General features: G+C 36.4%; 1 long non-coding RNA gene and 1 pseudogene across 2 annotated transcripts in view; both read left to right on the top strand.

Moving 5' to 3' along the window:
* LOC132311082 (uncharacterized) overlaps nt 1-6,114 on the top strand; it is a 45,374-nt gene extending 39,260 nt beyond the window's left edge. The window contains exon 7 of one of the 2 annotated variants that reach the window (XR_009482824.1): nt 5,921-6,114. This is a non-coding gene — a long non-coding RNA (uncharacterized LOC132311082). Of the gene's footprint in view, nt 1-3,161; nt 3,177-5,920 lie in introns of those variants that run through there. The other variant, XR_009482825.1, reaches the window with a different exon arrangement.
* Nucleotides 6,115-18,526: 12,412 nt separating this feature from the next.
* On the top strand, nt 18,527-18,625 carry LOC132315368 (small nucleolar RNA R71; annotated as a pseudogene).
* The last annotated feature ends 5,383 nt before the right edge of the window (nt 18,626-24,008 follow it).

The raw sequence follows: 24,008 nt of genomic DNA, 5'->3' as shown, positions 1-24,008 counted from the left end.
ATTTTCTTTTCTGAGCTCTGTTTCGTGTCGCTAAGTGTCATCTCGAGGGCTCGGAATTGGTTCTTGAGACTCTTTTCCGTGGATTGACAACTTCCTTTGAGGACCGAGTCATTTTCACATTTTTCGTTTTTCGGACACTATGCACCATTTCGTCTTTTCCCTATTCTATCATTTTCCCTATTTCGTCTTATCTCCGTTTGTCAGTTTTTGGCACAACCTCACTTTTCGTGCTCGGAGTTAGTTTTTGACTTCACGTGTCTTCATCTTGAGTGGTTTCCTAGAAATACGTATCTTCACTTTTGCAAGAAAGTACTCTAGTTGCTCTCGGTGTCCATAGAGGCATGGATGTACAATTCTTTAGAATCTTTTTCATTTCTTGGGGTGTTTTTCGTAAATATCTTTTGAAGATATTTTATTTCAGGGGCATCTAAGAAAATACCTTTTGGAAGATATTTTCATTCCGGGACAATTTCACAGTTAACCCTTTTTGTAAGGGCCATGTGCAATTAATGAAAGTTATTGCAAAATGTCTTGTCTGGAGCCTGGATCCTCGTACGGGATTCATTTTTACTTTTTGTTGACTTGTAAATTCATAGAATTCCGTTCTGGTCGTTTTTCTCCAATTTCAGAGTTTTTGGACCCGGTTGCCGCTGAACTTGTTCGGGGCATAACTTTTTGCTCGGGACTCAGTTTTTGACGCTATTTCTTTCGTTGTTCATATTTTCTTATTTTGAATCTTTTTTGTTCATGGAGTTTTTCCGTTTGAGCGCGTTTGCTCAAAATCCACTTTTTCGAACCCGGCGGGGCCCTTTCGGGGCACTTTTTGAGATTTCTATAAATTGGTTGCCCTAATTTTTAAAATCAGATTTTCAGGCCTTCTTCTCCTCTTGGCTGGAAGCCATGGGAGCCCAAGGGGCTGCCTTCACTCTTTCTTCTCTTCCACTTGATTTCCTTGGTAGAAATCCTTCAGCCTTATCATTTATTACTTTCCTCGACGTGCTCTACCTTTTGCCCTTATTAGAATCCATTTCCGACAATTTTTCGAGTTCGGGTTTGTAGTCAAGTTGAGATTTTCATGGAGCTTCTTGCGGATTCTTGTTTACGGTGTTGTCCCCGACAAAACCTCTCGGTATCGTAGAATTTGGAGCACTTTTATTTTGGTGGGCCTTTGGGATTTTCATCTCAAATTGAGGTAGGAGATGTTCTAGGTTTAAATTCTTGTTATATAGCATGCTTGTGATGCTTATACTACTTGTTTGCATGATTAAATATAAAATTTAGAGATTTTATTATTTATTTTTCTTGTACGGGATCTAATTTTCCCGATTGCTCATAACTTGGTTTAAACATGTAGCGTGATTTTATATTGCCCCTTGATATGCTCATTGTCGTGTATTAAAATTGGAATATTTGAATAAGTATTAAAGATTTTATTTAATATTTATCTTAGGTGAAAGATTAATTCACATGGCCTTAACTAGCTTGAAATCGATATGTGTTAGCATGTTAAATTAGGCCTTAGCATGCTCTCCAACATAGTTGAATTTGAAAGCAATTGGAGGTGTTTTGAAAATTAGTAATTATTAATTAATTTAATTAATTAATTTACCCCGAGTGTACTATTCACTCTATTTGAATTCCGACTTGATATTTGTATTGGCCATGACTTGTTTACTAGTATATATTAATTGTGGACCATTTGAAGTTGCTTCAGAACCTTGGTAATTAAATTAGCATGATTTAATTAGAGTTCTACTTGTTGTTCCAATAACCTAATTGAGTTTTAGAATGGATATAGGTGATGACCATGCCATGATCCTTAATATGTATTAATTTGAGGTTATTTGGAATTGAATTAGAATCTAGGGAATTTAATTATTTTTATTTAATTAAATTCTATCGAATTGAGCCATGGATTTAATTGTGTTTGAAAGTCGTTTCTATATCAAAATCCTAGACATGGACTTGTTGTATATTCATTTGGTTATGTTTCGAGCATTGGATAGCATAGTTGCTATGTTTATACTCATGAGAATATGTTTTCCTTATTGAATATATTGTTGCCTTGTATAATGATTTGCACACTTCGTATTTAACATCTTTCATGCATAGCGTGTAACGAATCGTACACTGAAGATTCGACATTCATCATATCATATTAGTTGTGAATTTAGAGCATGTATTGTATAGGTTTCCAAATTTGGTTGTGCTTAATAGATAGTTGATTATCTTGCATATTCCTGTTGATATATGCGTTGTTGCACAACTTGTTGATTTTGGAAACTTGGGGATGTCGTTATTTGACTATGGCTAGGACGTGGTTCTAGTACGGGGGATAGTCCCTCTATATAGTCTAGTGCGCACATAGGGAGGTTACCCATAGGCTAGTAACCCTAAAGTAACTATGTTGTCGGTCTGATCCGGCGTGACGTCCGAGTATCCACTTTGTTTAACTTTGCATTTCATTTTCAAGTTGATAACTAGATGATGTTGTAACTTGTTGTTTTTTATCTGTCGTTTCATTTTAAGTTACAAGATGTTAACTTTGCGAAATTGTGCTTTATGCGTTGTATTGGAAGTTCCAATGTTGCATCGATATTGAAAATCGTGTTTTGACGTTCTAATAAAGCTTAGGATTGATCCTATTGATTCATTTATAACATAGACGTTAGGTGGCATGAACCACTACTGTTATTTTGTGCTTTAGATTCTAAGTTGATGGCTTTGAGAACTTAAACCTTGTTGCATTGTATAACATGCTCTTTTGTTGTTGAATTGCATGGATAATATGATTCTTGTTAACTTTTATTCAAATATGCTTTTGTCATGTTGTATGTATTACTCTAGACCTAGTTCAATTGTATTGAAAATGCAATTCATGTTAATCTATGCTCAAGCATTCTTCTTGTCGTGTTCTTTGGATTATTCCAACCATGATTCGTTTCATACATGTATGTATATCATGATTCTTGTTGCTTAGACTCTAAGGTAGCTTAGGATGCTCCCCGAGTCTCACTTGGACGTAGACGTTAGGTGGCATGAGCCTCTTTAACATGTTTCACCTTAAGGTGATAAATTTGTAAAATGCTAGGTCGATGCATGCTCATCTCCTACGAGTAGCTTTACGTTACTCACCCCTACGATACTGGGGCATATTTCAGGTACGAAGACTTGGTTCGTGACGCCTAGCATTCCTTGGATGTCGTGTAGCTTTCAAGTTTCCATTTCATGCAAATGTTAGCATGAAATGTCATTTTGTAGACTTATATGTCAAAATATGTATATTTGTTTCCATGTATGTAATGTGTACTTAAGTACACTCCTTTCAATGTAATTGATATGTATGAGATGAGACCGGAGGCCAATGACATGTGTATTGTATTCTATGCAACTTTTTAACTGCATGAAATGTTATGAAAACCTTGAAAACTCGCAAGTCATTGCTTCACCATGGTTGCATCAGGTGTGGGAATTCCATTTTGATTCTTTTATAGGGTCTTATAAATCTTGTATGAAGTGTGGCCAAGGGCCAAATGGTCATTTGACTCCATTTTACATTTTTGGATTCCATGTTTTCCATTCCAAGTCCATTTTTGCCTTTTTGCCCGTTGGGGGGTCGGATTTTGTATCGGCTATATTTTTAAGCCATGGACCATTGTAGCATGTCTAAATAGGTAAGTTACGTTTGCGTGCATAGTCGTTTCCGGGCAAAACCTCATAGTTTGTGTTTTGAGCCTCCTACGATTTCATCTTGCGTTTTTGTTGCATATTCTGATCGAGGGGCATTCTAGACTTTTCCATTCAGTTTTATTTCCTTCTTTTAACATGGTTGAATAGAAAACATGATTTTAGGGGCGGTTTCTTTTTCGTGTTTTTCCAGAAAATGTCGTCTTGGCATCGGAAGTTGCTTACGAAGTTCAGCTCTCAGTTTTTCAATTTAGCAGCTTTTTCGACCCTCTGGACCAGATTTCTTGGAAGGGCATTTTGGGCATTTTACATTAAGTTTTTCCTGAATTCTCTTGCAAGTCATATAGAAAACTCAATTTTGAGGGGGGTTTCTTCTTTGTGTTTTTGCAAAAAAGTTCATCTAGGCCTCCAAATTCAGCCTCTGTTCCGGATTTTTCTGAAAAAAAAGCCCACACAGCAGCTTTATGGGCTGCTGCCAGCCATGTGTGCACCCGGCGTGCCCGCGGCGTGCATGGGAGCGCGCATGGGCGTGCGCATGGGGCTATCATGGCCCCTCGTCAGGCCGCCGCGACGTCAATTCTTCTTTTGGGCTTTTCTCCTTCGTCCGGACTCCGATTCAAGTGATTTTTTTTTTTGAACTTGATTAATTTTTCGTCATCTATCCAACGGTATGCTCGGTTACACCCGGATATTTCTAAATAATTACTAGTTTGCCCTTAAAGCTTTAAGTGCCCATTTTTCGTTGTCATGCCGTTTCTCCTTCGTCCGGACTCCGAATAATGCGATTCTTGAGTCCATATTGATTAGTTTTTCGTTGTCCTTCCAGCGGTGTGCTCAGTGGCACCTGAATCTACAGTTTTCAGAAATGACAATTTTTCCCCTGGGGGCTTATTTGTCATATTTTCAATCTTTTGCTTCTGCATCAGTTCTTGTTAAGTTCCACGACCTCATGGAAAGTCACTTTGACTTCTTAGAGTCTTGTTTTCCGTTTTCGCTTCCGCATTTGGATCCGTTATCGGATCATTCTTACGGTTCATCACAGGACACGCTGGCCTAAAAACCAGGGTCATCACACTTGTTTAAATATATCTTGTGTAGGTATATAGCTTATTAGAATACTATAATTGTTTACCTTGAAAGCTTGTTACTAAATTGAATCTTATTTAGTACTTGTGGCTTAGGATGGTAATGTGATTCAATTGTTGTAAAATATTCTTGTTTTGGTATATAAATTACATATTGGAAGCTTAACATGTCATATGCTATCTAAACTTGAATTCTTGGACCTGGTTTATGTGGATTCAACCTTATTTGTGCATGGAAGATAGCTTTATGCATTAGTGGATTTGGTATAAGTTTGGTCTAACTTGTTGATTTTTGTATAAGTTTTGGACTTATTGATTCTGGAAAGCTTGTAAGGACATATTTCACGTGATGGTTAGGGTTTGGCTCTAGTACGGAGACAAGAGTCTTCTAAGTCATAAGTGCGCACTAGGTAGTACCTTATGGGTCGTAATTGCCCGGAATAACTTATGCATGTGCGCACTAGGTAGTGCCTTGTGGGTCGTAATTACCTTAAAACACTTGCTTGGTCTAGTGACCACATGTCCTAGTCTTTCTACTTTGATTTCGCATTCAATTTCAAGTTGTTAATCATGGATTACTTGTAGCTTGAGAATTAATGCTTGCTTTGGATATTTGAATCTTACTTAGTATACTTGAAACTTTATACTTGTTTTGTGCATTTAGATCTCATATAGTGTACTTGAACTTGTATGCTTGTTCTGTGAGTTTAGATTTCATTTAGTATGCTTGTGCCGTGTATACTTGTTTTAGGCGTATCTCTTTTAGCTTAGTATACTTGTATTCGTATACTTGATTTACGAGATTTCCATATAAAATGTATATTTGTGTATATATGCTTAGACATTGCATGACTTGTCTTAATATGGTTTAGTATACTTGGAAATGTATGCTTGTATGTCGTGTATCATATTTTAATACAATTTAGTGTACTTGAGCATGTATACTTGTATGTTGTTGTTCATTTCAATTGCATGAGTAGCTTAGGATGATTCCTGAGTCTCATTTTGACATAGACGTTAGGTGGCATGAGCCCTTTTAACATGTGTTCACCTTAAGGTGATAGAATTGTAAAATGCTAGATCGATGCATGCTTATCTCCTACGAGTAACTTTATGTTACTTACCCACGTAATGGGGACATTTTTCAGGTATCGGGATCAAGATTTGGGATTCACATCATGCTTGGATGATTTGTAAACTTGAAGTTCTCATTTCATGTAAATGTTGGCTTGAAATGCCATTTATAGCTTTATATGTCAAAATGTGTAAATTTGATTCCATGTATGTAATGTGCACTTAAGTGCACTCCTTTCAATGTATTCAACATGTATGAGATGAGGCCGGAGGCCATTGACATGTATATTGAATTTTTTGTAACTTCTAACTTCTTGAAATATTAGAAAAATATTGAAAAATGCCAAGTCATTGTCTCACCATGGTTGCATCGGGGGTAGGAATTCCGTTTTCATTCTTTGATAGGGTCTTATAAATCATGTTTGAAGTTTGGCGAAGGGCCAAACGGTCATTTGACCCCGTTTTGTATTTTTTGATTCCGAGTTTTCATTCCAAGTTCCATTTTTGCCTTTTTACCCGTTGGGGGGTCGGATTTTGTATCGGTGGTATTTTTAAGTCATGGACGATTGTAGCATATCCAAATAGGTAAGTTACGTTTGCGTGCATGGTCATTTCCGGGCAAAACCTTATCGTTTGTGTTTTGAGCTTCCTATGAACTCATTTTGAAGTTTTGTTGCATAATATGATTTTAGGGCACTTTAGGGTTTTCCTTCGGGAAATAATTCCGTTCTTAACATGGTCACTTAGAAAACATGATTTTAGTGGGGGTTTCTTTTTTGTATTTTTCCATAAAATGTCATCTTGGTACTGGAAATCCCGTGCAAAGTTTGGTTTTTCTGCTATGCTATAGCAGCTTTTTTTTAACTTCTTGCCCTTTCCTGATCTAGGGGCATTCTGGGTACTTCATAGTGTTTCTTTTCTCTTTTTGTTCGTGATTTGGGTAGAAAACGTGATTTTAGGGGGGGTTTCTTCTTCGTGTTTTTACAAAAAAAATCATCTTGATACCGAAAACAACTCGCAGATCTGGAAAATCAAGTCGTTCCAGGTTTTTTCAGAAAAAAGTGCTGATCTAAGGGGCATTTTGGGGTATTTCATTTGTAAAATAAAATCTTATCTTGATATGGCCATGTAGAAAACAAGATTTTAGGGGGGGGGGGGGGGGGGTCACAACTTTTTGCCAAAAAATGTCATTTAAGCCCTCAAAATTCCATTTGAATTCGGAAAATGTGTGCAGGCCCTGCTCATACTTGAAACCCAGAAAGTCTAATTTTTTGAAACTTTGAGGCTTCAAATCTTCATCATCCAGACTCCAAATCAAGTGATTTTTGAGTCTAAGTTTATTAGTTTTTGCTAGTCTATACAACGGTATGCACGGTTGCATCCAATTCTATCTAAAAAGTCCATTTTACCCCTTATAAAGTACCCTTGCCGCACTGATTTTAAACCCAAAAGTTGGTTTTTATGAAACTTTGAAGTTTCAAATCTTCTTCGTCCGGACTCCGAATCAAGTGATTCTTGAGTCTAGATTCATTAATTTTTCCCGGTCTATCTAACGGAATGCTCAGTTGCATCAAATTTTGTCTAAAAAGACCATTTTACCCCTTACGAAGTACCCTTGCTGCATTGATTTCAAACCCAAAAATGTGATTTTTATGAAACTTTGGAGTTTCATATCTTCTACTTTCGGACTCCGAATCAAGTGATTCTTGGGTCTAATTTGATTAGTTTTTTGTTTTCCTTCCAGCAGTGTGCTCGGTAGCATTCGAGTCCATAGTTTTCAGAAATGACTATTTTACCCCTGGGGGCTTATTTGTCATATTTTTGATCTTTGCTTCCGCATCAGTTCTCATTAAGTTCCACGGACTTCTTAGAGTCTTGTTTTCTATTTTCACTTCTGTATTTCGGATTTGTTATCAGGTCAAACTATGGTTCATCACAGGACACACTGGGTTGAAAAAACCAGGGTCATCACAGGTGGTATCAGAGCTCCTAGGTTCAAAAACCTTAGGACGACGGGTTTTGGGTGCATATCATGCTTGTGTTGTTATGCTCTATGTGTTTAATTACTTTTGATAACATGTTGAATGTGATCACATGTTTACGTGCTTATGTGGACGTATGTTTAGAAGTTTCGTTAAATGTCTCAGCATGATATATATATGGTTGCTTGCTTTAGTATATTATATGTGCTAGTCTGTCTTAGTACATTGCGTATACTTGTAGGTCTCAGCATATTGTATGTGTTTGTCTGTTTTAGAATGTTGATTTACGCTTGTATGCTTTGCATGATGGTAATGCTTATTTGCCTTGGCGTATTGCATGTTGTCACGGCCTAAGTTTTGTAAATCCGGTGCATCAGTGATGACCAAAAGATGACCCGATAATGGATCCGAAATGCGAAAGCGAAAGGTGAAACAACGGTCTCTAGAGATACAATGCGTCTCTAAGACACCAATGTGACCCTCAATGAGGTCATGGAACCCAAAGGAAAACAAATGTGGAAGTGTCATTTCAAAAACGGACAAAAAGGAACCTAGGGGCAAAATGGTCATTTTGTAAAAAAGTTGATTCAAGTGCTATCGAGCACACCACTGGGAAGACAATAAAAAACTAATCATGATGGACTCAAGAATTTTATTATTCGGATTCCGGACGAAGGAGAAACGACAAAACAAAGAAAAACGAGCAATGAAGCTAAAAGGGGTAAAATGGTAATTATCCAGAAATATATGGGTGCAACCGAGCATACTGTTGGATAGAAAATGAAAAATTAATCAATTTAAAAAAAAAATCACTTGATTTGGAGTCCGGATGAGGGAGAAAGGTCAAAAGCAAAATCGACGTCGCGGCGGCCCGACGAAGGCCGTGACAGCTACAGTGCCTTCAACCCACTACTGCTGCAACTGAGAGTAAAAACGGGCATCTAAACGGACTTTTCTGGAAAAACTTAAAGAAGAAACCCCCCTAAAATCGAGTTTCCTACCCCGATTGTGGACGGAAACAAAAAAAATGCATTGTAAAATGCCCAGAATGCCCCCAAGAAAATCTGGTCAAGGGGGTAAAAATTTCTCCGAGCTGCTGCCCAAGGAAAGGAAATAGGGCTTCGGGAGGTTTTTAAATTGCCTAAATTAAAAACAAGACCCCCGGAAGTTTCGGATCGGTCATCACACTTTTCAAAAAAAAGTCGATGAATAGTACCAAGTACATTTGCACTAAAAATCTGCAAAACCTGGCAGCAAGGATTTTTCGGACAAATATGGATTTTTTAGGGCCAAGATGGCATTTTCTGGAAAAACACAAAGAAGAAACCCCCCCTCAAAATTGAGTTTTCTACGTGATTCTTGTGGAAAAATGAAAAAAAAAAAATGCATTGTGAAATACCCGAAATGCCCCTGGAACAGAATAGGGTAAAATTCCCTAAAAATGCTACTTAGAGTTTTTGTTTCATCAAGGATGGTATTGTTTGCCAAAGTGAGTATGCAAGTGCATGCAATATGATAAAATAGATGTACCAACATGGCTTAAAGCCTCTTTACATTCCATTAACAAGTTTTAGCATACAAAGCCTCCATTTCTCACAAATAAGCTACAATGGCAATACTTGAGTTTTAGAGGAAACATACTTGTAACCTTTCAAGTTAATGGCCCTTGGCCTCATGTCATACATGTAAAATGCATTAAAAGGAGTGTACTTATGTACACTTTACATACGTAGAATCAAAGAATACAAGTTTGATACATAAAGCTACCAAACGATCCAAGGTAATGAAATCTTCAAGTCTTGAGTCCTGTACCTGAAATATGCCCCAGTATCTTAGGGGTGTGAGTAACATAAAGCTACTCGTAGGAGATGAGTGATGCAACTCGAGCGTATGCACAAAATAATGCACAACACTTTAGGTTTAGAATTAATGTCAAGTGGGCATCATATTTTATAATTTATAAAACCGCTAGACACTTATACTTTGAAGTATATAGTGAGTAGGGATTGAACCCAAGAGATTGAACACGTGCTGGGATTAAACTTGATTTTAGTGCTAATGAGATTGCACAAGAGAGAGAGAGAGAGAAAGAGAAAGATAGGGAGAGAGAAAAGATTTTTGGTGAAGTGATTAAACTAGAAATCGAAAGCATGGAAATAGAAATGACAATGCAAGTAAATTAAATTAAATTAAACTAAGAATTAAAGAGATATGAAGAAAGTCTTAAGGTTAGGATTCACCACTAAGCCCATGCAATTAACTATATGCTTTCAATTAATGGGGAATTCATTAGTGTAATTATAGATGTGGTCACATTATCATCACAAATCACAATTATAAGCATAGATTATTAACATCAAGAATGAATTGTCTACCTAATGACAATTAAACTAAAGTGTAGAACCCATTCAAGACTACGTCATAACCCACCATACACATTCACAAATGTATCCGATAAAAGCACACATCAATCAAGAGGATAATACTAATTGTAATTAGAAGTATGGATTAACATAATCAAGCACAAGTTGCTTACTTTACTACAATTACCTAATGACAATAAGCTAATTTGTAGAACAACCTATCAAAATTAAGCCTTTATCCATCAAATTAATTGACAATTGTATCAACTAAGTCTCATGTTATAGCAATCACTAAACATAACTAAAAGAAGTATCTAGTGTAGAGTATAATTCTAAATCAATCACACATAGACATGCAATTTTCATATAGAATCAATGGAAGAATTAATTTTCAATCATCTAATGAAGAATAAAATCCCTAATTAATCATATATAGACATACAATCAACTTGGAGATTTCAATGGAAGAATTAATTAATACAAGTCCTAATTTGTTAAATCAAGCATGTATATATAAATAAATCACAAGGCCATATATTTAATTATAGCATAATAATTCCCCAAGAAAATAAAAACAAAGGTTAGGATTACATGAACTTAGGGCTCATCCAAGCCCTAAGTGAAGAACTAGCTCATGGAGAAGATGATCATGGTGTCAACAAGCTCCATCTCCATCTTTTGGCTCCTTCTTCTTCTTCCTTACAATTGTAGACAAAGCCTCTGTAAAATGTTCTTCCAAACCTAGCTTTTCCTTTTTCCCCCGAGAGAACGTAATATCACCGTTCAGAATAAATAAAACTTAAAATTAAATAAAAAAAAAACTCTCTCCTAAATAAAATAAAAACTAACTCTAAACTAATGGTTCACTGGGCCTTAAACAATAACCCTATTAAAGCCCAATAGTTCACAAAATAAGCCCAAACAATAAGAAAATCCTATAATGTTGCCAAGTCCTGGGGGATCGATCCCCCACCCTGGGGGATTGATCCTCCAGAGTTGGAAATTTCCTTTAAGCCCTATTTAGCTCCATTTTGGCCCCGAGCTCATTGGTTTGCTTCTTCGTCTTTGGGAACATCATCAAAGGCCTGAGATTGACCGCTTTTGAAAAATAAACACACTATACGAGCAATGGGCTGCGACCTTCTTTTTGTCATTTTCTGAGCTTTTTCTGAATATCTTTGCTCGACTCCAAAAAGGCTTTAGTGAACCAAAATTAGCTCATTTTAACTTTATTACCCTGAAATACACATAAACATAAATTAGGACTAAAACATAAAATTAAGATAGATGCAAAGACTAAAATACTCTAACTTAGGTGCTGAAATGTGCAACATTTAAGCAGTTATCACGCCCCCAAACTTAATATTGCTAGTCCCTAGCAATGAACTACAACATGAAAATGAAATAAACATATATACAACTATGAACTAATAAAATAAATAAAGATAACACCACTTTCGTAGGGATCACGATTGCATTTAGCATATGCCACAAGCCTTTTAAACCCCTACTGGACGAGTAAAGTCTCGTGAGGGTTTCCAGAAATGGTACCCACAAACATCAACAGCTCTTTCTTATTTGAGAAGCAACGACACATATCAAACAAGTGTTGAAAGTAGACTACTTTAAGTATGCAAATTTCTGCCATTTCTAAGTTATTCTCAACATTTCAACATCATGTAAGCAAAAATGGTCCTCCACACATCAAGCAAGTTAATCATGCAAATTGAATCAATTCTATCACCCTTTTTGAGTGAACCGGCATCAAAATGTGTTGCTATCCTAGCAAATCAAAGTAATGGCGTAGCCTTACCCTCAAACTAGCATACAGATATAGTACCTGACATCAAGACATTGAATGAACCTTGTTATTCAAACAAATATTTTTATTTTTTATTTTTTATGTATGACCATGTGCAATGTCTAAGTTCCTTAAGCTCTCTAATCACCCCATGTAACAAGCGTTGAGCCAACGAATCCCAAACCAGATGGTCTCAGGGCGTTAAGTGTAAAGACACTCCTAAGGGCGTAATGACTCGGAATGGTTAGGCTACGAACTCAAACTAATCATACATCTTACATTCTTTCCTTGTCTTCCTTTTTAATCAGTTGACATGTTGAAAAAATGCAGTTTTTTTTTTTTTTTTTTTTTTTTTTTTTTTTAATTCCTCACATTTGGTGAGTGTTTTTATTTCTTTTCTTTGCAAGGTCATTTTATCAAGAATGAAAGATTTCAAAGCATACTAGCTCAATTGGGATAAACCAAGACAATAATCAACTAAGCATGTACCCCACAATTTGAATGCTAGTGTGCGCAAGTGCAAGTGTAGAATTCTAGAATCAACTCTCAAAGCATTTTCAACCAACAAAATAATGTGTACCACAAGAGCAAATAGATATCAAAAATTAAAAATTTACTCCTAAATGGCATCCTAGAGCATACAAGAAGTATTAGGCTCTAACAACTTGTTTTTCAAAGGCACTATGCTTCAAAAGTTCGAAATCATTGCCAAACACATCTCAAATCTCATCATGCATTTAAAGCTCAACTTAAAATAGAGTGAATCATGATGACCTTACCCCCAAACTTAAACTGTACATTGTCCTCAATGTGCAACGAGAATAATGAAAAATGATGGAAAGAGTATACCGTAATGGCAAAGACTATGAAGTCCGGCAATGATCCAGTAGGAAAGATGTTTCCCCTAAACTTGGATGCAAAAACCTAGCTGTATAACCAAACTAGCAAACTCATATCAAATACATATGAAATAAGCAATACATACAGTTCAAAATAATATATAATAAGAAGCAAAGAAATATGAGATGAATGCTCTTGATAAAAGATAAAAACAGTCATAACCAAGTATAAGGGCATACTGGTAACACATTTTTTTTTTTTTTTTTTTTACAGAAACAAAGGAAAAGAACATGTATATACAACCAACAAAATAAAATAAATAAACAAAAATAAGAAAAATGGGCTAAGTTTAACGTCTCTAGCAAGACGGAATGATACTTTGCAATTTTTATTTATTTATTTTTTTATGTTTTTTATTTTATTTATTTATTATTGTATTTTTTTAAAAAAAAAAAAAAATGAATATGAATAACAAAGCCAAAAACAATCATCCATGTATATATCTATAGCAAAAACATCAATACAAAAAATATATGGATGAATTAAACCAAAATATATCATCAAAACCCAGAATTACAAGTTCCCAAAATAGCCAGCTTTAAATCACAAAAATCTGGCTATAGCCACATAAAATCCCATCCACCTAAAATAGAAAAATCTAAACAGCATAAAATAGACAAAAGAAATCATGCATCAGGTGGCAATGTGGAAGTGCGTGGGAGACTCGATGAAACAATCTCATATAGATCTCGTAGCATGCGCTGGGTAGTGGTATGCTGTTGTATAAGCTCAGCATGCTCGACTCGATGCTGCTCTTGAGATTCAGCCAACTCGGTCCTCAACTGCCCCACAATGGCATTGAACTCTGCCCTAGTCACCCCTGCAGACTCCTTTGCATGTGGTGACACAGCCTATGCTATCTCATAAGTAGCACCATCAGCAATCTGCTCCTCAGACCTCCCAACGACGTCCTCAACCAAGGCATTCACGTCCTCTCTAGCACCTGCTACCATGCCATCACCTTCCTTCTTGGCACTTGGCATATGAGAAAGGCTTAAGTTCCACTGTGCTAGCCTAAAAGTCACCCTTGGAGCCTCAGAGATCTCATCATTATCAACCCCGAAGCGCCGAAGGACAAAGAGCTGGGTAATAAGATACGAAAACGGAAGTTTCCATTTTTTCGCCTTCGGATCCCCACTCGCCACTAAATGCTTCCGATATTTATGCATCTGGTTAAAGACGAAAGTTGGAACAGAAAACCATGCTCCAGTGTGGGTAGCATACAACGCTATTAAGAACTCTTGTCCCCGCTGTACCTTATGACCTATTAGAAAAACATTCTGTTTCAGAACCTGATCAAAAAACCACATATCCTTAGGTAGTGAGGACTTGCTGGCACAATTCTTCTTCTTCTTGTCACCATACTTCCCGTCACACATATCCTTAACAATAGAATGCATAGTAGGTTTTTCCGAGAATTTGCCAAAACGTAGCTCCCCATTCTCTGCTAGCAAGTCAGTGGGGCACAAATGTGGACACCCTAATACCTGGGCTATGTCCAAGACACCAAAGTGAATTCGGACACCATCAATGGTTGTAGCTAATATGTCCGGCGCATCACTAAACCATTCCATATTCTGATAAAACAAGCGCACAATACGGGGATATGCAACCTCTACAGCTGGTCTAAAAAGGCAGGACAAACGCCTCCTTTCAAATTCTAACACTGCCCATTCAGTCGTGTCATTGTGGCGAAATGTACCTTCAATGTCACGTTTGTTGCGCCACACAGCTTTGGGAGTCTCTTTGGAGGGTTTGAAACGTTTGGAAGAAGAAACACGAGTCATTTCTTAAAGATTAAAATATATGGGAAGTAGTTCAAATTCAATAACCCTACTCCAATGACAAATTTTTTTTTAAATCATCAATTCAAATTTTTTATGCACTTTTTTTTTAACAACAATTCAACTGTCTTTTTTTTTAAAAAAACATTAATGCAAATTTTTTTAAAACAGTGGAATTTGGAACCTAATTAACAACTCACAAACTTGCCAAAATCACAAAATCAGCACTTACCCACATACTCGCCGGAGAAAAGCCCAGTCAAAAGCCGCCGGAATCGCTGAAGAAACCAAATCAAAATCCAGCCAAAATCGCTGGAGGGAACAGCCAGTTGCAACGCCGAAAAAATAAAGGGCGAGTCTCAAACAGCGCCGGAATTTAAGCCCAGCCGGAATCGCCGGAGAATATTCAGCAGCGACCACCGTTGAACAAATCAAAATCGCCGGAAGGAAATGGAATGACGCCACTTCCCTAATCGCACCACTTCGGCAACCAAGCTCGGCGCAACCCAAAAACTCACCGGAAGGAAACGGCGATTCAGAACTCGCCTGAAGGAACAACGAACCGCGATGCCGGAGAATGACCCAGCTGTGTCGGAAAATAAAAGGCGAAGCAAACGGCGAACTTAAACCGTCGGTGGAGAAGAACTCAGAACTATGGCGCCAGAATTTAACGCCTTTGATGCCACGAAAGAGAAGGACAGAACAATGAGGTTTGGGCGAAGAAATTGGGCAGGGAGGTTGGAAGTGGAGATTTGGGTTAAGGAATCCGAAGGGAAAAGAGAGGAATTTATGTGGGGTGAAGGTAAGCAGTGAATGGGCAAGGTTAAGGGCGCTCGATCCCTCAATAGGAGGGATCGATTATTTTAGACCAAAAAAATTGCTCCTTCTGTGTAATGAAAAAGTGATGGCACAAGTTAAAAAGGGATCGATCCATATGGGTGGGGGATCAATCCACTTGGGCCTTTTTTTTTTTTTTGTGCTTTCTGCCCAGCATGGGATTGATCAATCCCCTTTATTTTATTTTTTTAAACAAAGAAAAATTAAAAAGAAATATATACAGAAAATTAAATTAAATTAAAAATAAAATAAAATACTAACATACATGGCCCATTACAAATTTTATTTTATTTTATTTTATTTTTTGAATAAAGCAAAACTAAAATTAAATATATACACTAAAATGAAGTATATATAAAAATAATAATAATAAAAATCAAATTGAAATCAAATCAAATACCATCCTACACTACCCATTACAAATTTTTTTTTTTTTATTTTGAATTTCTGAAAGCAGAATTGTACAAAAAATAAAATAAAGTAAAAGAAGAAAATAAAATAAAATTTTATTTAGACGAAGATGTAAGAAATAAAATGAAGAGAAATGAGGGAGAAGTAAAGTCGGGAAACTCTATGAAAAACTAGTGTTTAACGTCACTAGAAAGACGTTGGAGCGACTCATTAGTCGAAAGAATCAAAAACCGAATATGAGACATCCTCATTGATCCGTTTATCTATTTTCCCCAATGGATGTTCTCTCACAACAATGAATACATCTCCTAAAAGAATGATTTGGAAAGAAATGATGGAAGATGCAATTTGTTCCCTTTCATCCACGGTCTTGAAAATAAAGTCCATCATGATCGACCTTGCACTTGGCAAGGTAATGTCTTTCAAAGACTTGGTTGGATTATTAGGAAACTCAATTTCTTCATCCTTTTTGTCAACTTCCACATTGATCACTTTCTCCTCCTTCACTAAGGTTGCCTCGATGACTTCATGCTCAATATTACAAGGAATGTCCTCATAAATTGGATTGGCCATTGGTGAACTTACAACTTCTTCCTCTTTTTGATAAGAAAGAGTACTTACGATTGGAGGAAGAGGTTCTTTTGATTTTTTCCATGGCGAGAAGTTTAAGATGGCCACGGAGTCCATTAGAGAATTAACTTCATATATGGAGCTTTCAATGTCAAATGCGTCCATATTGAAGTGAGAGAGGCATGCCTCAAAAGGATCTTTAGAAGGAATGGAAGGAAAGACTTCTTCAATAATTTCATCCAAGACATTCACCATGAAACACTCGCCTTCATCGATGGGATGTTGGCTTATGTTGAAAACATTAAGCTTAACCATCATGTTGCCAAAAGAGATGTCTATAATGCCGGACCTACAATTGATTGTCGCATTAGCGGTGGCAAGGAATGGTCTTCCTAAAATGATGGGAATGTAAGTGGTAGGATTGGGAACCGGCTTAGTGTCAAGCACAACAAAATCAACCGGGAAATAGAATTTGTTGACTTTGATGAGGATGTCCTCAACAATTCCCCTTGGTTATTTTGTAGACCTATCGGCGAGTTGAATAACTACCGAAGTTGGCTTAAGGTTTCCCAAACCTAATTGAAGATATATGGAGTAAGGAATAACGTTAACACTAGCCCCTAAGTCAAGAAGAGCCCTTTTGACCTCATGGTTCCCTATGGTACAAGAGATGGTTGGCGCACTGGGGTCTTTGAACTTAGGTGGGGTGTTAAGCTTAATGATAGAGCTCACTTGCTCCATGAGAAGCATTTTCTTTGGGCTTGGTCCCTTGTTCTTCCTCTTTTGAGTACACAAGTCCTTCAAGAACTTGGCATATGGTGGAATTTGTTGAATAGCATCAAGAAGAGGAAGGTTAATTTTAACTTGTTTAAAAACTTCCATCATGTCATAGATTTTTCCTTCTTGCCTCGAAAATGGAGTAACGTTTAAAGCTTGTGGAAATGGAGCTTTGGGCTCATAAGACTTCTCTACATGGGAGGAAGATAATGATGATGATGGAATTTGCTCATTAATGTGACCATTTGTCCCTAGTGAAGTAGGAATGGAATCGGGAATGGTAAATGGGCTAACACTTGGTTGCACCGGAACACTAACTTCACTAGGTCTCTCAACTTTGTTATCAATTTTTCTCCCACTCCTCAAGGTGGAAATGGAGTATGCCTTTTGGTTAAGTTTGGGTTGAATAGGCCCTTTCCCTTTCATTGTTTGAACCATTTGCCCTATTTGGACTTCAAGCTTTGCAATTGATTCAGAATGCGAATGAAACACTTGATTTTCCTTTTGAAGATCAACCAAAGCTTCTAAAACCTTGTCTTCAAAAGTGGGATTTCTAGGAGGCTCTTGAGGTGGATGAGAGTAAAATAGATGATTTGAAGATTGAGAATTGGAGAATTGATTCACATTTGAAGGAGGATAAGATGGAGAATGGTATGCTTAAGACTTTGCATTTCGGAGGTGGGGCGGTACATACTTTTCTTAAGAATTTTTATGAAGAGGAGGAATGATACCTCCTCTTTTATTTCTCCAAGAGAAGTGAGGATCACTCCATCCGGAATTGTAGGAGTTAGAATTTGGATTACTTCCCGGATGAATGAAAATAGCATTGACTTGTTCTTGATACTTACTCGAAAAAACTTGTCCAAGAGGACAATTGAAAGTATTGTGAGTATAACTAGAGCAAGTCATGCATATCACACCTTGAGAATGGAAAGAGTTGGATGATTGAATTGTCGAGTTTTAGCTCGAAAGAAATTTATCAAACCTTTGAGTAAGATTTTTGACTTCGGCGGCAATTTCCATGGAATTCTCCACTTGAGAAAGACTGGAGGTTTTCTTCCCTCCTTCATTCAAATTTTGGCCAAATCGGGACGATGAAGAACGATGCATTGAATTTTCACTCATGCGATCAAAAAGATGCCACACATCATCTTCATTTTTGTCCAAATAGGCTCCTTCATATGAAGCATCAACCATACCTTTTTGGGTATCGGATAAGCTTTCATAGAAGCAGCGAACTAATTGCCACTTAGGAATGTCGTGATGTGGACACTTCCGTAGCAAATCGTTCAAACGCTCCCATGCTTCATGTAAAGATTCTCCCTCATTTTGGGAGAATTTACGGATAGAAGCTCTCATAGCATCAGTTCTACTTGCAGGGTAAAAATTTTTAGCAAATCATATTGTAGTTGAGCCTAAGATGTGATTGAATTTGCCCTCAAGTTGTTAAACCAATATTTAGCCTTTTCCTGAAGAGTGAAAGGGAAAAGCTTCATTTTTAAGACTTCTTCCGAAAGGTCCGTGATTTTCACGGTTGAACAAACTTCCAAAAACTCATCCACATGTTTATGTGGTTCTTCATTGCTTAACCCATATAAAAGGGGGCACATTTGGATGGTTGCAGGCTTGATTTCATATTGTTGTGCCCGGAAGTTTGGTAACTGGATGCATGTTGATGCATTGTATTCATTGGAAGTGTAGTGATCCCGAAGAGATAATTGAGGATTAGGGGGATACACTACATGATCTTGAGGATTGATTGGTATTATTGGAGGTTGTTGCATTTGATTGGGTTATAAAAACACATTAGGATGGGGAATTCTCAAGGGTGGATGCACACTTTGAGGTGGATGCCCATTGAGAGGGTGATACTCACCTAGATTATCCATATTCCCTAGATATTAGAAATGATTTTCCATTAATTGTGGGATAGTCAAGAATAGGAAGAATTCTCCTAGAAACAACAAACCACAACAACAATTCACCACCTCCACATACGATGTTCCCATACTCCCATGTTATATCAATGCACAAAATTAAATTGCCTCCACATGGGCCGATGCTTTCTATCAAGAAAGTAATAGCCTCCTTTTGGGCTTATGCTTGGACAAGAATTTAAACAATGTGATAGCCTCAACAAGGGCTATCTTGCAAGCATGTAGAGAATTGAACAATTATAGTAAAAGAAATTCAAGAAAGCTCACGAAAGTCCGTAGCAACAACGTCACAATGGTGCCAAGATCCAATGCTTGCTCCTTTTCTTTTCAAGTACCTAATTGAAAAAGAGGGATTTGTAAGAAAATAGTAATTTAAAGAAAAAAATCAAATTAGCCTTAATGCCTAATTTAATTCCAACTAAACCGTCAATCCCTGGCAACGGCGCCAAAATTATGATGCGACCCGAACATGTGCACAAAATAATGCACAACACTTTAGGTTTAGAATTAATGTCAAGTGGGCATCATATTTTATAATTTACAAAAGCGCTAGACACTTATACTCTGAACTATATAGTGAGTAGGGATCGAACCCAAGAGATTGAACACGTGTTGGGATTAAACTTGATTTTAGTGCTAATGAGATTGCACAAGAGAGAAAGAGAGAGAGAAAGAGAAAGATATGGAGAGAGAAAAAGATTTTTGGTGAAGTGGTTAAACTAGAAATCGAAAGCATGGAAATAGAAATGACAATACAAGTAAATTAAATTAAATTAAACTAAGAATTAAAGAGATATGAAGAGAGTCTTAGGGTTAGGATTCACCACTAAGCCCATGCAATTAACCATATGCTTTCAATTAATGGGGAATTCATTAGTGTAATTATAGATGTGGTCACATTATCATCACAAATCACAATTATAAGCATAGATTATCAACATCAAGAATGAATTCTCTACCTAATGACAATTAAACTAAAGTGTAAAACCCATTCAATACTACGTCATAACCCACCATACACATTCACAAATGTATCCGATAAAAGCACACATCAATCAAGAGGATAATACTAATTGTAATTAGAGTATGAATTAACATAATCAAGCATAAATTGCCTACTTTACTACAATTGCCTAATGACAATAAGCTAATTTGTAGAACAACCTATCAAAATTAAGCCTTTATCCATCAAATTAATTGACAATTGTATCAACTAAGTCTCATGCTATGGCCATCACTAAACACAACTAAAACAAGTATCTAGTGTAGAGTATAATTCTAAATCAATCACACATAGACATGCAATTTTCATATAGAATCAATGGAAGAATTAATTTTCAATCATCTAATGAAGAATAAAATCCTTAATTAATCATATATAGACATATAATCAACTTGGAGATTTCAATGGAAGAATTAATAATACAAGCCCTAATTTGTCAAATCAAGCATGTATATATAAATAAATCACAAGGCCATATATTTAATTACAGCATAATAATTCCCCAAGAAAATAAAAACAAAGGTTAGGGTTACATAAACTTAGGGCTCATCCAAGCCCTAAGTGAAGGACTAGCTCATGGAGAAGATGATCATGGTGTCAGCCCTAAGTGAAGGACTAGCTCATGGAGAAGATGATCATGGTGTCAACAAGCTCCTTCTCCATCTTTTGGCTCCTTCTTCTTCTTCCTTCCAATTGTAGACAAAGCCTCTGTAAAATGTTCTTCCAACCCTAGCTTTTCCTTTTTTCCCCGAGAGAACGTAATATCATCGTCCAGAATAAATAAAACTTAAAATTAAGTGAAAAAAACTCTCTCCTAAATAAAATAAAAACTAACTCTAAACTAATGGTTCACTGGGCCTTAAGCAATAACCCTATTAAAGCCCAATAGTTCACAAAATAAGCCCAAACAATAAGAAAATCCTATAATGTTGCCAAGTCCTGGGGGATTGATCCCCTACCCTGGGGGATTGATCCCCCAGAGTTGGAAATTTCCTTTAAGCCTTATTTAGCTCCATTTTGGCCTCGAGCTCATTGGTTTGCTTCTTCATCTTTGGCAACATCATCAAAGGCCTGAGATTGACTGCTTTTGAAGAATAAACACACTATACGAGCAATGGGCTGCGACCTCGTTTTTGTCATTTTCTGAACTTTTTCTGAATATCTTTGCTTGACTCCAAAAAGGCTTTAGTGAACCAAAATTAGCTCATTTTAACTTTATTGCCCTGAAATACACATAAACATAAATTAGGACTAAAATATGAAATTAAGATAGATGCAAAGACTGAAATACCCTAGCTTAAGTGCTGAAATGTGCAACATTTAAGCACTTATCAATGAGCATGCATCGACCTAGCATTTTACAGTTTTATCACCTTAAGGTGAAACATATCAAGGGGTTCATGCTACCTAATGTCTATGTCAAAATGAGACTCAAGAAGCATCCTAAGCTACCTTAAAACATTTCTAGCATAATCACATTGTTCATGCAATTCAAACAATATGGAAACATGTTATACAAAGCAACAAGATTTAGATTCTCAAAGTCTTCAACTTGAAATCCAAGATACGAAAACAACAAGAGTGGATCATGCCACCTAACTTCTATGTTCAAAGTGAATCTATAAGATCATTCCTAAACTACATTTGAACATCAAAACATAAATTATGATATCGATGCAATTTAACCAACATTGGAACTTCCAATACAACACTTAAAGCATGATTTCTCACAGTTAACATCTTGCAACTTAAAATGGGAAATCAAACAAAGAACAACAAGTTACGATATCATCTAGTTATCAACTTGAAATAAAATACGAAATCAAACAAAGTGGATACACGGACGTCACGCCCGATCAGACCGACAACATAGTTACTTTAGGGTTACTAGCCCATGGGTAACCTCCCTATGTGCGCACTAGATTATATAGAGGGACAATCCCCCGTACTAGAACTAAGTCCTAGCCGTAGCCAAACAACGACATCCCCAAGTTTCCAAAATCAACAAATTGTGCAACAACGTATATATATATCAACATGTATATACAAGATATCAACTATTTACCAAGCACAATCCAATTTTGGAAACTTATACAATACATGCTCAAAGTCTACAACTACTATGGCATGAAAGATATCAAATACAAAATGTGCAATTCCTTACATATAGCAACAATATATTCAATAAGGAAAAACATATTCTCATAAATATAAAAGTAACAACTATGTTATCCAATGCTCAAAAGTAATCAAGTGAACATACACCAAATCCAAATCCATGATTTAAATATAAAAAACAACTTCCAAAATGCAATTAAATCCATGGAGTAATAAAATAGAATTTAATTAAACATAAATATTTAAATTCTCTAAATTCCAAGTTAGTCCTAATTAACCTCAATTTAATGTATATTGAAAGACATGTCATGGTCATCACATATATAACATCAAATGACAAGTTAAGTGATTAAAACACTTAAAACAAAATTAATCAAGCTAATTAATTTATTTCCTCTAGATTTTTAAACAATTCCAAATGCCCTCAATTTAATCTATGTTCGAGAACATACCAAGGCCTATCCAAATATCACATTACATCATGACTTCATGCTTGCTATCACCATGTGAATTAAACTTTCACAAAAGATAAATATTAAATATTTTTTGTAATTCTTATCCAAATGCCCCAAATTTAATATATGTTAATCAATATACTAAAACTTAATTTCCTAGCATGCCACAATTTAATTCCATGTTATACATAAAGCCATATGAATTAAATTTTAAATATAGAAATTAATTAAATTAAATTCTAAATCTTAAAAAAAAAAAATAAAAAAAATAAAAAAAAATAAAAAAAAAACATGCTCACTCATATAACAATCAATACAACATAAATATAATCCTTAGACACTCCCCTACCTCAATTTGAGATGAAAATCTCAAAAGCTATCAAAACGAAACGGCTCCGAATACGACAATACTTCGGGGTTTTGTCGGGGACAACGTCGTGCACAAGAATCCCAAAGAAGCCCCATGAAAATCACTACTTGAACTCAAAACCAAACTCAAAATTTGGTCGGAAATGGGTTCTAATAAGGGTAAAAGAAGCACGTAGTCAACACGAACACAAAACGAAAAGGCACTTCAACTTTTTAACAAAGGGAAGAGGGTTTAAATGGAAGAAGAAGGGTGGAAGCCCCTTTTGGCAGCCATGGGAGCTGCTGGTCATGCATCAAGGAAGGAGATGGCCAAAAATGAAATATCTCACTTCCCTTTTATAGGAAAATCCAAAAAGTGCCGCGAACGAGCCCTGCCGGGTCCGGAAAAGTAAAATTTGAACAAACACGCTCAAACAGAAAAACTCCGTGAACAAAAAAGATTCAAAATAAGAAAATATGAACAACGAAAGAAACGACGTCAAAAACTGAGTCCCGAGCAGAAAGTTATGCCCCGAACAAGTTCGGCGGCAACCGAGTCCAAAAACTCCGAAACTGGAGAAAAACGACCAAAACGGAATTCTATGAATTTACGAGTCAACAAAAAGTGAAAATGAATCCCGTACGAGGATCCAGGCTCTAGACGAGACATTTTGCAATAACTTTCGTTAATTGCACAATGGCCCCTATAAAAAGGGTTAACTACAAAACTACCCCAGAATGAAAATATCTTCCAAAAGATATTTTCTTAGATGCCCCTAAAATAAAATATCTTCAAAAGATATTTATGAAAAACACCCTAACAAATGAAATTAATTCCAAAGATTTATACATCCATGCCCCTATGGGCACCGGGAA

Source organism: Cornus florida, unplaced genomic scaffold (assembly GCF_030987335.1).
Source record: "Cornus florida cultivar Cherokee Brave unplaced genomic scaffold, ASM3098733v1 CherokeeBrave_3.0.0_Hap2_Chr06, whole genome shotgun sequence".
Taxonomy (NCBI): Eukaryota; Viridiplantae; Streptophyta; class Magnoliopsida; order Cornales; family Cornaceae; genus Cornus; species Cornus florida.
This window is presented reverse-complemented; position numbering and strand designations above follow the sequence as displayed.